The sequence below is a fragment of the Curcuma longa genome, chromosome 6 (genome assembly GCF_044706935.1).
Source record: "Curcuma longa cultivar G26 ecotype Majalengka, Jawa Barat chromosome 6, ITB_CL_G26_1.1, whole genome shotgun sequence".
In the NCBI taxonomy this organism is placed as follows: domain Eukaryota; kingdom Viridiplantae; phylum Streptophyta; class Magnoliopsida; order Zingiberales; family Zingiberaceae; genus Curcuma; species Curcuma longa.
In genome coordinates, this window is record NC_133866.1 from 4,174,778 (window position 1) to 4,190,919 (window position 16,142).

The window sequence follows — 16,142 nt, forward strand, 5'->3', positions numbered from 1 at the left end:
CGTACGCTCGCTTGATGGACCACAACGAGTGCCGGCGCGAACAGGAAGGGACGCCGGCGGACCGCCTCACTTCCCTCCACGACGACCTCCTTATCTCCATCCTCTCCTTCCTCTCCATCAAGCAGCGGGTCGCCCTCTCCGCTGTCTGCTCCCGCTTCCGCCGCCTCCTCCCCTCCATCCCCCGACTCGACGCCTTCCGCCTCGACGTCGGGTTTCCCTTCGGCGGCGTCGACGTACACAAAGAGCTCACCTTCCCCCGTGCTCTGATTCACCAATGCCACGTCAACTTTGGCGATGTCGCGTATATACCCAAATCCCTCGTACAGTTGGTCTTCGACAACCTCGTCGAGGTGGGCGTGCAAAACCTCATCATCGAAGAAACCTCCGACAACGAGAGATGGTTGAATGTCAGCGGCAGGGATTGCTGCTTGTTTGACATCAAGTCGCTGAGGATCCTCTCCTTGGACAACGTCCAGGTGTTTGAATACTTCGATCGCCCCGTCACGCCCTTGGGTTGCGCCTTCCTCACCTCCCTCAAAATGGAATCATGCTTCCTTCGCGATGATTTCCTGCGCAACCTCCTCGCCTCCTGCCCCTTCCTCGAGACTCTGCAACTCATCCGTTGCTGTGCGATCGGGCTCAACACGGAGAAATTAAGCTTCCACTCCGCCTCCATCAAGCATTTAATCGTGTTTCAGATCGACATGCTTCCCTCCATCGACACCATCGATGTCCGCGCCCCACAACTCGAGTCGCTCATGGTGGACGTCGTCACCACGCTTCGCATAGAAGCCCCCAAGGTCCGGAACGCGTCGTTCCTTGTTGCCCTCGAGCCGCAGGCAGATCCTCCAGGTGCATTGATGGAGCTTTTCGGAGCTTCTTTTCGAAGGCGAAACTGCTTGGCTCTTGCTGAATTCTATCAAAATCCCAAACGTGAGAGAAGATCGATAGTTCGATCGATCAAGCTGACCTTGCTTAATTTTCATGCATGTATACTCTCTTTGATTGATATATATACATCTATGCTTAACGAAATTTGCTTTAATTGACAGATATTAGCAGCAGAAGGAATTGATCAAGTTAATTCTCTGAATTACCAAGAGGACGCCATGATCTTCAAGCTCGACTTCACTTTGAAAGATCAGTCGTCGACTACGATATTAACCAAATTGCTGAAGAAATGTAATGACTGCAATACTAAGTTTGATATACATGTAGATCCTACGCGAATGCAGATGATGAGCAGCACTGAAAAAGCAAGGGAAGACAAACACTTGCTCCATGGCTCGACAGGATTGGAATTGATTAACTTACAAATGAAGATGTCGAAGAGGACATTTGAAATGCTTCTCTCAAATAGAAAGAAGATGAACAAATTTAAGGATACGGGATTGGAAATGTTGAGAAGGCGCATCAGCAAGGAGCAGTTGGTGGATATATTAGCATCTGAGGAGTCTCTGTTCCAAATATCTTCTAGTATTGATAACTGTATTGAAATGAAAATTTAATTTTTTAATTAATTTTCAAAAGAGTAAATTATGGTGAGAAGTTTCAACAATCGGTGCTTATGGTGAGCTCGTGACAACGACCATTATTAGAACATCTTGAGGCCCCATTCTCCAGTTCTGTCTATTGAGAAACTTCAACAATTAGTGCTTGTGGTGAGCTCGCGACAACGACCATTGCTAGAACATCTCGAGGGCCCATTCCCTTAGCAGCTTCCATTTGTTCAAAGCAATCTATATTTTTTATTGAATCACCCCCTCTCTCTTGTGTTGGTGATGTTCCTTGTGCCAAAGCAAAGCCATGGAGGTTTGCAATTCCACCGCCTTGTACCTGAATGTTTGTTGAACTAGGTCAATGGATGCCACCAAGAATTGTGAGGTCGATTGTTTATCACCCAAAACTTCACCCCATATGTTGACATTTTAAGCAAAACTTGAATTTAAATTCAAAGAATATGAGAAGATCTACCTCCTTGCCTCTGAAGGAGGACCATTGGGATGGTTACAGACGGCTCCTGCATTATATCCACCTCCACTAAAAAAAATGATAAATCCCAATTAACCCCATTGATTATCTCTGATGAGGTCGATTGTTTATCGGCCACCAGAGTAAATCGGAAAGTACACGCAACGATATCAGACGTCCAACATTTTGATTGCGCTCAAAACTTGAAGGAAAATTCCTACCCAGGCACGCAACGGCCGTAGCTGGGGATCTACCTCCTTGCCTCTTGTGACAACCTGGGATGGTTATAGACGGCACTCTTGCGGGGACTATATCCACCTCCACTAGTACCCTTACATAATTGATTTGATTTAATTATCGAGTCATCTAATCAGTAAATAATGGTCGACCAATGTTGAAAGTCAACTTGCTCAAGGTACAAACAGTCCAACTCTCAAGTGGCAGGTTGAATATTTGCACCCATACTGGTAGTTGTTGTAATTCTTCCCTCTACAAAAAGAATCATGTTGGAAGTGGCTTCAGGTATAGAGGACAACCCATTGCTCCATAAGGTCCTCCACTCATGACCCTTTCTCATAGTCCTCCATAGAATGGAATTTGAAGATAAGCCACATCATTTTGTGAATGTTTATATCATACTTAACATTCCATTGCGTAGCCATGGTGATACAGCAGAAGCCTACAGTTGTCATGTGGCCCGAGGTCTTGGATGATGTTGAGCTATTTATCAAAATCAAGAGGGATTAGACGAATCTTAAGGGATAGCAAGTCGGCAACCACAAGCCCTGACCTTGGCCTCAAGCCCAATACCCGACCTTGGCCTCTACTCGGTATCGAGCATCAACCTCTTTTTAATCTCAAACTCCGAACTCGGACTCTATTCGATCTTGGGCATCGACCTCATCTCAGCTTCGAACCCCAATCCCAACCTCTACTTGGTTTTGAGCGTCGACCTCTTCTCAATCTGGGGCCCCGACCTCGGCCTCTATTCGGTCTCAGACATCAATCTCATCTCAACCTTAAGCCTCGACCCCAGCCTCTAGTGGTCTGGGGCGCCAACCTCTTTTCAATCTCGGACTCCGATCTTGGCCTCTATTTGGTCTCGAGCATCGATCTCATCTCAACCTATGGCCCCGACCTCGACATCTACTCTATCTCGAGTGCTAACCTCTTCTTAGTCTCGGGCCTCGACCTCAACCTCTAATTAGTCTTGGGTACCGATCTCATCTTAGCCTCGGACCCCGACTCCGGCCTCTACGCGGTCTTGGGTGCCGACCTCATCTTAGTCTTGGACTCTGACCTTGACCTCTAGTCGATCTCAGACACCGATCTTATCTCAACCTTGGGCCCCGACCCTGACCTCTACTCGGCCTGGCATCGACGTCTTTTTAGCCTCCCGACCTTGATCGATATTCGGTCTCGGGCATCAATCTCTCAGCCTCGGGTATCCCTTCGTTCGCTTCTAGGTTTCACCTATGAAACTGGTTCACCCACAAGACTATGTAACCCTGGGATTGTTTCGCCAGGACTGTTTCACCTGAAAAAGAAGTGAAATATCCTGAAAGACATGGACTCTTAAAGCATGTATATCAGAGTATATATACCATAAACGGTAACATGTATTTCAAAACAACTCTTAAACAGACATTGATGTTTCAGAGATTGACACATGAGTAACTCTATAAAAGGTTGCCCCTCCTCGGGCACAAGCATGCACATATGAAATTCTAATTTTTTCCAAGCCCTTAAGCTCCTACTTCTCACAAAATCCTAACTTGAGCGTCGCAGTGGCTTACCGAGATCTATCCCGATGTCATTCTAATCATCTTTTAAAGTATTTTTCAAATATCTTCATCCCTTCCAGCGATTATCATTGCACTGTGGGAGAATTTTACTATGTTGAGGTTATTATTATTATTATTTTGCACCATCAATTTAAATCCAAGTTCTTAGATTGTTTTTCTTTAAATGCAGGTATGTAACTCTTTCAATTGACTAATTCCAACTTGGAAATCGACTATTAGCCAATCCGAGAAGCAAAAATGGATGCTAATAGAACAGTTCAATGTCACCAATGATTCGAATTTCACGGTTGTTCAAATGTTCAGTATAAAATTCGAATTCTCGTTTATTATAAGAAGTAACTCCTGTTTTTACCATTGCACTATGCCCTAGGAGTCGAGGTCTTAGAACATGAAGGACGACATGATCTTCAACTCAACTTCAATCTGAAAATCTATCATCGACTATGATATTATCCGAGTTGCTCAAGAAGTGCAATGACTATCTCAACTACGACATACAAGCATATTCTATATGTATGGAAAACAGCAACAGGAAACAGCAAGGGAAGACGACAAACACGCTCCATGGTCATAATCACTTTTAAAATATTAAAATATTTTTATCAATTTAATTAAAAATTTTTAAATTATATCAAAATCACTTTAAAACAATTATAAAAGTTACTAAGTACACGATTATATATAAATCTAAAATTTTAAAATTTAAATCCTAAACTCTAAAAATCTTGAATCTTAAACCAAGAATACTATTATATCAAAATACTTTATATCAATTTGATAAAATTATTTAAATTTTATCAAAAATAATTTAAATAGATCAAAATCACTTTTAAATAATTATAAAAGTTATAAAATAGTTATTACAATATTACAATAATAATATATTAATTGTGACACATTATAGCAGTTAGAGTGCTATAATGTGATTGAGTGATTGTCATTGTTTTTTCTCTTCGTTCAATATATAACAAACTTAGTAGATTGTCCATTAGTTTATAATAGCTATTTGTTTATCAATGAAATACATTTGAGAATATTTTTCTATCCTCCATTGTCTTTCTTCAACCTTCTACTATTTTTCCGAGAAGAGTTATAAATACACAAAAGATAGAGCACATGCTCAGACAGATGAAACTGAAAGATACTAAAGCAAAGAAATATATCTTTTAAGTTATTGATCACTCAATCTTTGATAATCAGTCTCTATAAGATATCGCCAAAGTTATTTGAGATTCCATAAAATAAAAAATACCAAGTTATATAAATAGTTAATGTTGATTATTTAGTAGACTATAATTAAGTAGTTAGTAGGTTATGTATTAGCATATAAATAGACTGTTTAATTATCAACAAAAAGTGTTGAGAATTTTTCTTATCCTCCTTGTCTATCCTTGATCTTCTACTCTTTAATTTCTATGCCATTCAAGCATTTATATATATATATATATATATATATATATATATATATATATATAGAGAAATGCGCATCGGCTTCCTACGCGTCCGTGCGCGCCGACCGCCGACCTCCACGTGCTTCCGCCGTACGTTCATCGCTGTCCGACCACTAACGACCGCCGGACCGGACCCGTTGGAACCACGATTCGCCGACGCACATTTCGGCATCGGATTTCGGCCGGATTGGGCCGGAATCCGGCCAGAATTCCGGCCGAAACAAGGGCAACAGTGCCTGACGCCACTGTCGGCCGGAATTCGGCCGGATTCCGGCCGAATCGGGGTCGGACTCCGGCCACCTCCGGACCGCCTGCGAGTTGCGGTTCCATCGGGCCCGGTCCGGCGACCGACGGTGGTTGGACGGCGATGAACGGGCGGCGGGAAGCGGCGAAGGTCCGAGGAGAAATACTGTGCAATCGGACGGCTCGGATCGGGCGATCGGACGGACGGACGGCTCGGATGGAGGCGCTCACAGGGCGCGCAGGAAGCTGTCGCCCAGGATAGCAAAACTATATATATATATATATATATATATATATGCCAGACAAATCCCTAGTCCCTGATTTGACTTGATTTTGGTCCTTCCAGATCCCCATTTAGTCTCTCAGTTTGGTATCCTTGATATGAGACTTCCTTATCTAGTCATGGTCCAGTTAACCAACTAGGAGTTTTTTTTTCTTATCTAGCCATAGTACAACTGATCCACTAGGGCTTTACCTTGTCTAGCCATGGTCCCTAGGACTTTTCTTTGTCTAACCTTCAACTAAGACTTCTTTACTAATCATCTGGTCCTCACTAAACTTCTCCTTGCTTCATCTAGTTAATTTTGACTTAATTAGACTTCGTACTCTTTCAAACATCAAGTCTTGTGGAACCTTTGATCAAATTGACTCGATTTAGATGTATTATCAAACATTGAAACTCTAAATGCAAATTGACTAGCATACTTCCCCACCTCTAGAAATATAGAAAATTGAGCTCAGAAAGAGTGAGTTTAAAGAATTTAATGTGGAGAGCTAATTAAGAAACTAAGCTTGGAAGTAAGAGCTTGAATAATTGAGCCTAGATTATATGTATCATCAATCTTATTATCAATTGATATGACAAAATTTCATATGTCTGTAGCCAGGTTTTTTTTGGAGGTTGATGGTCGAGTGCTCCTTTTGCTTTTCATATCAAGTTAATGATTTTCTATCTAACGTCTTCTACAAAAAGGTGGATCCGCCACCTTAGCGGCCCCACACGGTCGGCCCCACGACCATCTGTGAGGAGGTAAATCGAGAAAGTGCCTTTTGCTTTTCATATCAAGTTAACCAACTCACCTATGCCCTTGGGGCGTCTATCTAACGTCAATACATAGTCAAAGGGTGTCGATTATAGTCAGTGGAGCTTCAAATTTAAAAGTTATTTTGTGATATTTAAAGACTTTTTGATTTTATATTGATATCATAAATTTTCATCATGTAATATTTATTTTTTAAAAAATTTAAATGTTTTAAATAATTATTTTTTATGGAGTAATTAATAGTTTAAATAATTATACTCTTAAATTTTAATATTTACACTCATGAAATATAATTATCATATTTAGATGAGATTTATCATTATATGTTTAAATTAAAATATTATTATTATGTATTTTGACTTTTTTATTTAATTATTTTATTAAAAAATAAAATAATAATATCACATAGTAAAAAATCAGATTAGGTTATCGAATTATTCCGGTTGGACGTCCAAATTTGAGTTTGAATTTATAATTTTCAATTTGGTTTCGGTTTAAGTCGAATTCAAATTTTTGTTGTTGTTGTAATATCCTTCCTTGTGATCCATCAGAATTAACACTCATAATTATTATATCATATGCTAATTGCTAATGGTCATAATTATCTATTTATGGCTGAACAATTAATAAGTGTAAGAATTTTTATTATAATTGTAATTAATAGACGTTGTAATAGATATAAAAGAATAAATAAAAAATAATGAACTAAATCTAATAACAGAATATTGTTCTCATAAGATTTATTCTTAATTACTATTTCAAAATATTTAATATCGTATTTTTTATAATATATTTATTGGGTTAGTTAACGAATTATATATATTATCCGGTGACTCGCTCAAACATTAGAAATAAGACTATTATGGATAAAAAAATAATAAGTGATTTTGTACTATATTGTTACCTAATTGACGTTGTAATTAATATATGTAAAATAAATAAATTCCTTCTCAATTAATAACCAATCCTTCTCAATTATAATATTATTTATTCCTTAATTACTCTTCTCATCTGTTAAACCCTGAATACGCTCGCCTGATGGACCACTACAAGCGCCGGCGCGAACAGGAAGGGACGCAGGCGGACCGCCTCACTTCCCTCCACGACGACCTCCTTATCTCCATCCTCTCCTTCCTCTCCGTCAAGCAGCGAGTCGCCCTCTCCGCTGTCTGCTCCCGCTTCCGCCGCCTCCTCCCCTCCATCCCCCGACTCGACGCCTTCCGCCTCGACGTCGGGCTTCCCTTCGGCGGCGTCGACGTACACAAAGAGCTCACCTTCCCCCGTGCTCTGATTCACCAATGCCACGTCATCTTTCCCGACTATATACCCAAATCCCTCGTACAGCTGGTCGTCGACAACCTCGTCGAGGTGGGCGTGCAAAACCTCATCCTCGAAGAAACCTCCGACGAAGAGAGATGGTTGAATGTCAGCGGCAGGGATTGCCGCTTGTTCGACATCAAGTCGCTGAGGATCCTCTCCTTGGACAACATCCAGGTGTCTGAATACTTCGATCGCCCCGTCTCGCCCTTGGGTTGCGCCTTCCTCACCTCCCTCAAAATGAAATCTTGCTTCCTTCGCGATGATTTCCTGCGCAACCTCTTCGCCTCCTGCCCCTTCCTCGAGACTCTGCAACTCATCCGTTGCTATGCGCTCGAGCTCGACACGAACAAATTAAGCTTCCACTCCGCCTCCATCAAGCATTTAATCGTGTTTCAGATCGGCATGATTCCCTCCATCATCAACATCGATGTCCGCGCCCCACAACTCGAGTCGCTCATGGTGGACGTCGTCACCACGCTTCGCATAGAAGCCCCCAAGGTCCGGAACGCGTCGTTCCTTCTTGCCTGGAGCCGCCAGGCAGATCCTCCAGGTGCATTGATGAAGCTTTTCGGAGCTTCTTTTCGAAGGCGAACCGCTTGGCTCTTGCTGAATTCTAGCAAAATCCCAAACGTGAGAGAAGATCGATAGTTCGATCGATCAAGCTGACCTTCTTAATTTTCATGCATGTATACTCTCTTTGATTGATATATATATATACATCTATGCTTAACGAAATTTGCTTTAATTGACAGATATTAGCAGAAGCAGAAGGAATTGATCAATTTAATTATCCGAATTACCAAGAGTACGCCATGATCTTCAAGCTCGACTTCACTTTGAAAGATCAGTCGTCGACTACGATATTAACCGAATTGCTGAAGAAGTGTAATGACTGCAATACTAAGTTTGATATACATGTAGATCCTACGCGAATGCAGATGATGAGCAGCACTGAAAAAGCAAGGGATGACGAACACTTGCTCCATGGCTCGACAGGATTGGAATTGATTAACTTACAAATGAAGATGTCGAAGAGGAGATTTGAAGGGTTTCTCTCAAATAGAAAGAAGATGAAGAAATTTAAGGATACGCATTGGAAATATTGAGAAGGCGCATCAGCAAGGAGCAGTTGGTGGATATATTAGCATCCGAGGAGTCTCTGTTCCAAATATCTTCTAGTATTGATAACTGTATTGAAATGAAAATTTAGTATTTTTTATTAATTTTTAAAAGAGTAAATTTAGTTTTTTTGGATAAATTTATTTAGTTTTATTAGGAAAAATAAATAGTGTTGTGAATTTATAAAAGGGTATTAGGAATGCATATATTAGTTGCATGAACAAATTAAATTAAGAGTGTTTTTTTTTCCAATTTTCAAGGCCGTATTTGAGTCAAATTCATCCTAAACCCTAAATTTTATTTCCCCCTTAAATCATATATTTTGACTTTTATTACCTCCAAATCAAATTTTGAAATTAAAAAATTGCATTCACTATGTTGTTGTGCAACTAATGTTCTATTTGAATGTGGTGAGAGAAGGTTCATTAACTGAAAAGGAAGGGAGGGAAAAAGAAAGTATTTATATTATTTTTGTTTAGGAGCAAGGAAGTTTATTAACATAACATATATTACCTATATTTGAGAAGAAAGAAAAAGAACGAAGATTAAATATATAAAATTATAAAAATATCCTTACTTCTTAAAATAAATCTATATGTGAAAAAAATATGTATAGCTATGGATGTAACATTTTTCTTGCCAAACTAATCTTGTGAGACCAACATCTGTTAAACCCTGAATTAATACGCTCGATCGCCTGATGGACCACTACAAGCGCCGGCGCGAACAGGAAGGGACGCAGCCGGCGGACCGCCTCACTTCCCTCCACGACGACCTCCTTATCTCCATCCTCTCCGTCAAGCAGCGAGTCGCCCTCTCCGCTGTCTGCTCTCGCTTCCGCCGCCTCCTCCCCTCCATCCCCCGACTCGACGCCTTCCGCCTCGACGTCGGGCTTCCCTTCGGCGGCGTAAACAAAGAGCTCACCTTCCCCCGTGCTCTGATTCACCAATGCCACATCATCTTTCCCGGCGTCTCCTATATACCCAAATCCCTCGTACAGTTGGTCTTCGATAACCTCGTCGAGGTGGGCGTGCAAAGCCTCATCATCGAAGAAACCTCCGACGAAGAGAGATGGTTGAATGCCAGCGGCAGGGATTGCTGCTTGTTCGACATCAAGTCGCTGAGGATCCTCTCCTTGGACAACATCTGGGTGTCTGAATACTTCGATCGCCCCGTCTCGCCCTTGGGTTGCGCCTTCCTCACCTCCCTCAAAATGGAATCTTGCTGCATTAGCGATGATTTCCTGCGCAACCTTTTCGCCTCCTGCCCCTTCCTCGAGACTCTGCAACTCATCCGTTGCTATTCGCTCGAACTCAACACGGATAAATTAAGCTTCCACTCCGCCTCCATCAAGCATTTAATCGTGTTTCAGATCGGCATGCTTCCCTCCATCATCAACATCGATGTCCGCGCCCCACAACTCGAGTCGCTCATGGTGGACGTCGTCACCACGCTACGCATAGAAGCCCCCAAGGTCCAGAACGCGTCGTTCGTTCTTGCCATCGAGCCGCAGGCAGATCCTCGAGGTGCATTGATGAAGCTTTTCGGAGCTTCTTTTCGAAGGCGAACCGCTTGGCTCTTGCTGAATTCTAATTTCTAACAAAATCCCAAACGTGAGAGAAGATCGATCATAGCTCGATCAAAGCAGACCTTCTTAATTTTCATGCATGTATACTCGATCTCTTTGATCGATATATATACATCTATGCTTAAAGAAATTTGTTAATTAATTGACAGATATTAGCAGAAGCCGAAGGAATTGATCAATTTAATTATCCGAAAGAGTACGCCATGATCTTCAAGCTCGACTTCACTTTGAAAGATCAGTCGTCGACTACGATATTAATTAACCGAATTGCTGAAGAAGTGTAATGACTGCAATACTAAGTTTGATATACATGTAGATCCTACGCGAATGCAGATGATGAGCAGCACTAAAAAAGGAAGGGATGACGAACACTTGCTCCATGGCTCGACAGGATTGGAATTGATTAACTTACAAATGAAGATGCCGAAGAGGACATTTGAAATGCTTCTCTCAAATAGAAATTGAAGATGAAGAAATTTAAGGATACGGGATTGGAAATGTTGAAAAGGCGCATCAGCAAGGAGCAGTTGGTGGATATTTTAGCATTCGAGGAGTCTCTGTTCCAAATATCTTCTAGTATTGATAACTGTATTGAAATGAAAATTTAGCATTTTTTATTATTTTTTAAAAGAGTAAATTTATCTTTTGGATAAATTTACTTAGTTTTATTAGGAAAAATAAATAGTGTTGTGAATTTATAATTAAAAGGGTATTAGGAATGCATATATTAGTTGCATGAACAAATTAAATTAAGAGTGTTTTTTTTTCAATTTTCAAGGCCGTATTTGAGTCAGATTCATCCTAAACCCTAAATTTTATTTCCCCCTTGATCCGGTGTGTATCTTGTGGTCCCACATGTCAATAAAAGTCCTGATTAGGTCAACGATCTGTATGACGGAGCATCCTAAGGTTTTGATCTGGCAGATATCCTGCAGTATTACGTGGCAATAAAAGTCTTGGTTTGGTCAACAATCAGCCTAACGTGTCAGCCTACAATCATAAGCCCATTCTGTGTCGGCTCACATATCGGGCCTATGTTATCTTGCTACCCGTTTAACAGGCCCATCTTATACAAGTTTAGACAGATCCAATCAACCTCTGAACCAGGGCTCAGTTCCCTACACAGCTCAGCAGCCTTCATCTTCAGGGATCAATTCTCTGCATGATCCTGTATATCCAGGGCTCAGTTCCCTACACAGCTCAGCAGCTTTCATCTTCAGGGATCAGTTCTCTGCATGATCCTGTATATCCAGGGCTCGATTCCCTACACAGCTCAGCAGCCTTCATCTTCAGGGATCAGTTCTCTGCATGATCCTGTATATCCAGGGCTCGGTTCCCTACACAGCTCAGCAGCCTTCATCTTCAGGGATTAGTCCTTTACATGATCCTGTACATCCAGGGCTCAGCTCCCTATACGATTTGGCAATCTGCATCTTTCGGGCTCAGTTCCCTGCACGATACCACAGCCTGTATCTGCAGGGTTCAACCTCCTGCATGGATCATCTGCTCAATGGCCCTGTTATTATAAGGCTCAGGATCAGTTTACTTTCCAGTTGAGTAATTCCCCTACATCTCACCACTTCTTCAGCTCAGATAGCTAAACGACAACAACACGTGCAATATGGATGGTAAATGCAAGGACGGTTACTAGGTTATCAAAACTGATGCCCTAGATCCTCGCCTGCGCCTTCTCACAGTAAAAGTAGACCGTATGATTGAAACAGAAAGTGGTTATGAGGTGGTAGACACTGTCCCCTAGATGCCATCCAAATTGGACACCTGACAACAATCCGTAGAGTGTGTCGGCTTGATGATCGACAATCGCTCATCTTGAGGAAATACGTGGCCACCTTCTCGCAGGTATAAAAACCCCCTTGAGGTATGAAGAAGGGGGCTCTCTCTCTCTCTCTGAGTTTTCTTAAAGTTACTAGTGATAATTCCTCTTCGTTCATCTTTTCCTTCTACCGTAGCTCCTAAGTAAGATGGATGTTCTCTATGATGGAATGGTCAACATATTTCAATAATTTAACACCTAAAAAGTTGTCTTTTTAGATCGTTTATAAACCTATTTCAATAATAACTTTTGTAGGTGGAAGAGATGTCTCAACCGCCAACAAAGGTAACTAATAATCTTAGTAGATGATAACTAAAAGGAAAAGCATTAGGAAATGAAATTTTAAGTAGGGCAAGAATCAAAAAAATATCCTTAATTATTATAATCATCAAACGTCCATTTAAAAAAAATAAAATAAAAAGAGCTCCTAATTAAAATAATTTTAAATAAATTTAGACAATTTTAATCAATTTAATAAAGAATTTTTATTATAAAAATATTTTATATATAATATTTTTAATCAAGTTAAATTAAAATTTTAAATTTATTTTAATATGTAATAATAGTTACTTCTTTTATATATATACTTACATAAGAGTGTTAGAATAAAAATATTTCATATATTAACAATGTGATCGAATTTTTTATTTTTAGTTTTAAAAAAAATGATTAGGATTAACATAGTTTCACCTTATACTTAAAAAATCATAAATCCCAATTAACCCCATTGACTATCTCTGAGGTGATCGGCCCGGTCCCACGGAAGTTTTCCACCAGCCACCAGGGTAAATCGGGAAGTGCACGTAGCGGCCAGCCCAGATGCCTAGCATCCTTTGATTGTGCTCCCCATTGGGAAGAAAATTTCTGCAAATACGCCGTAGCTGAGAATCAAACCGCAAGTACCTGGGTGATAACCTGAATGTCCTACCGCGGCATCATTATCACGGGGACAAAGATGATAAATCCCAGTTAGCCCCATTGACTATCTCTGGGGGTGACCGGCCCGATCCCACGGAAATTTCGTACCGGCCACTAGGGTAAATCGGGGAAATGCACGCAGCGGCCAACCCAAACGCCCAGTATCCTTTGATTGCGTTCCCCATTTGGAGGAAAATTCTTGCAAATACGCCGTAGCTAGGAATCGAACCGCAGGTGCTTGGGTGACAACCTGGATGTCCTACCGCGGTACCATTGTCCAGACGAGGAGGATGTGGTGAAAGTCACTCATGCATGGATGATTTGGTATTATTATTTTATTAATAAATTTTACTATATTAAAATAATTTTGATTAAGTCATTTTGACTAATTAAGCTAATAAAAAAATTTATATAAAAAAATACTTCAAGTAATTGAATTGATTTATTTGTATACATTATATCAATTATTACGTAGTCGTTTGTACTAGTTAAGTATATCTTTAATGTCAGAAATACAGTAGGATGCTCTTTTTCTTGTGCAAAAAAAAAAAAAAAAAGAAGCTCTTTCAACTTAAAAAAGATGCCTAATATTAGGAATATCTTTTAACCATTCTAATTATTAAAACCGCTCTTTTAATTTTTGTCATATTATGATTAATGCATAAGGTATAAAGTTAGATTATATATAACAAAAAATTAATCCATATTAGCAAAAAAAACACTCTAAAAGGTTACCAACATTTATAGTATATAATCAATTATTATTTATTAATTTGTTAGGTGAAACGTGTATAACGTAGATCAGGTTCGACCTATTCAACATTTAATGTTGCCCCTTAGGGTTCGATTTTCTCATATGACATATCATATGTTTGGGATATTTGAATCACTCATCACGTTGGATCATTCGCTAGGACTCATCTATGTTTTCCGAATTTATCTTGGCTAAAAATTTTTTATAGAGTCCAATCAATCACCTCTAAAATTAGTTGATTCTAAGGGTGCGTTTGGTTGGGGGTTTTGTTGATAACCTTGATCAGTTATCAACAAAAATCTTGTTTGGTTTAGGTTATAATCGATTACCTGGTAATCGCTCATTACCAAGTAATTGATCATAACCTTTTTACCAGGAATCGGAAAACCTTGGAAAACTAAGGTTTTTGTTGATTCCGGAGGTTATGGATTTTTTTTTCAATATTACCCCTAACGATTTATTAAATGACAATTTGTCAATCTGATAAACTGTTGCCGCCAGCCATCACTACAACCACCCAACACCACCACCACCGACCAACCCCACCGCCGGCCACCACTGGCCACCGCCACTGGCCGACCCCACCGCCGGCCATTGCCGACCACTACCACCGACCGATCCCACCGCCGTCGGCCGGTCGCCACCACCGACCACCGCCGCCGGCCGGCCCCACCGCCGGCCGACCCCACCGCCGGCCACCACCACCGCCGGCCGGCCGCCACCGCCGACCACCGCCGCCGGCCAACCCCACCGCCGACCATCGCCGACCACTGCCGCCGGCCGACCCCACCGCCGTCGGCCGGCCGCCACCGCCGGCCACCACCGCCGCCGTCAACCGGCCGCCACCCACCGCCGCCGCCGCCCGTCGTCGCCACTGCCGCTGCCGTTGGTCGACCGTCGTCGACCATCACTGCTGTCGAATTTAATGGGTAAAAGATAAAGGATAATTTAGTAAAATGTTAAACTAAGTTATACTTTAAAACCTCCAACCAAACAAGGTTTTGATCGAAGGTTATATTATATTCCAAGGTTATGTTTCATTCCTTGGTAATCACATAACCAAGGTTATGTACAATTACTTGAACCAAACGCACCCTAAGTGTTGAATATTTGAATTATCAAAAATAATAATAATAATTTGACCTATTCCACCTATGTGCTAGTTTTTGATTTCTATGGTCCTTTAAATGGGCGGAGCCACCTTTGTAGCTATCAGCTCTATAGCACGGGGTCTGACAGCATCGAAAAGTAAAAAAATTTTGATTTACGGATGGGAGAAAAAAAAACCTTAAAAGAATGAAGAAGGTAGCCTGGAGTGTACTGTCGGCGTAGCTGGATCAGCCCAGATCACCTAGGTTGGCTCCATTGTTGCCTTTAAATATATTATGCACTTTTTTATATTATTGAAAAAATACAGCATGAAATCAACATAACATACTGCATGCAATGGGTCTCACATCCATGCAGTGGGACCCACAGCCATGCAATTGAGTGTGTCATGTTGATTTCATGCTACATTTTTTCATGTTACATATCATTTCTCATATATAAATTAGACAGACAGAGAGAATAAATAGATAAAAAATAAGGAGCAATGATACACTACATGAAAACACAACATGAAAATGTAACATTACACACTATAGACCTGGGTCCCACATCCATGCAGTGGGTCTCATATCCATGCAGTGTAGTGTGTCATGTTACATTTTCATGTTGTGTTTTCCATGTGCCATCCTACCACGTAATATCTTCTGAAAAAGATAAAATTCATCACCCCAACGGCCCTACACGGTCGCCCCCATGACCATCTATGAGGAGGTAAATCGAAAAGTTACAGTTAGCCACGACGGAGGAGGGTATTGCTCGGCTTCGTCGAGATTCGAACCCTTACATGTCCTCTTCTGCAACTCTACTCCGTCGTAACCAACTAAACTATGTTTTAGAGACTACTGCATAATATCATTGCTATGATATATTACCAAATTGATACCTGAATGATAGAGTTGCATCAATCATTGCTATAATATCCAATGGGCCTGCAATGGTGGTGGATCGTCGCCGGCATACCTATGCCGGCTCTCGTATCAAAGGGA

At 41.0% G+C, this 16,142-nt stretch overlaps 3 pseudogenes; all 3 read left to right on the plus strand.

Moving 5' to 3' along the window:
* Nucleotides 1-14: 14 nt before the first annotated feature.
* LOC141830310 (uncharacterized) lies at nt 15-1,508 on the plus strand (annotated as a pseudogene).
* Nucleotides 1,509-7,551: 6,043 nt separating this feature from the next.
* Nucleotides 7,552-9,043, plus strand: LOC141830289 (uncharacterized; annotated as a pseudogene).
* A 609-nt stretch (nt 9,044-9,652) lies between these two features.
* LOC141830346 (uncharacterized) lies at nt 9,653-11,148 on the plus strand (annotated as a pseudogene).
* The last annotated feature ends 4,994 nt before the right edge of the window (nt 11,149-16,142 follow it).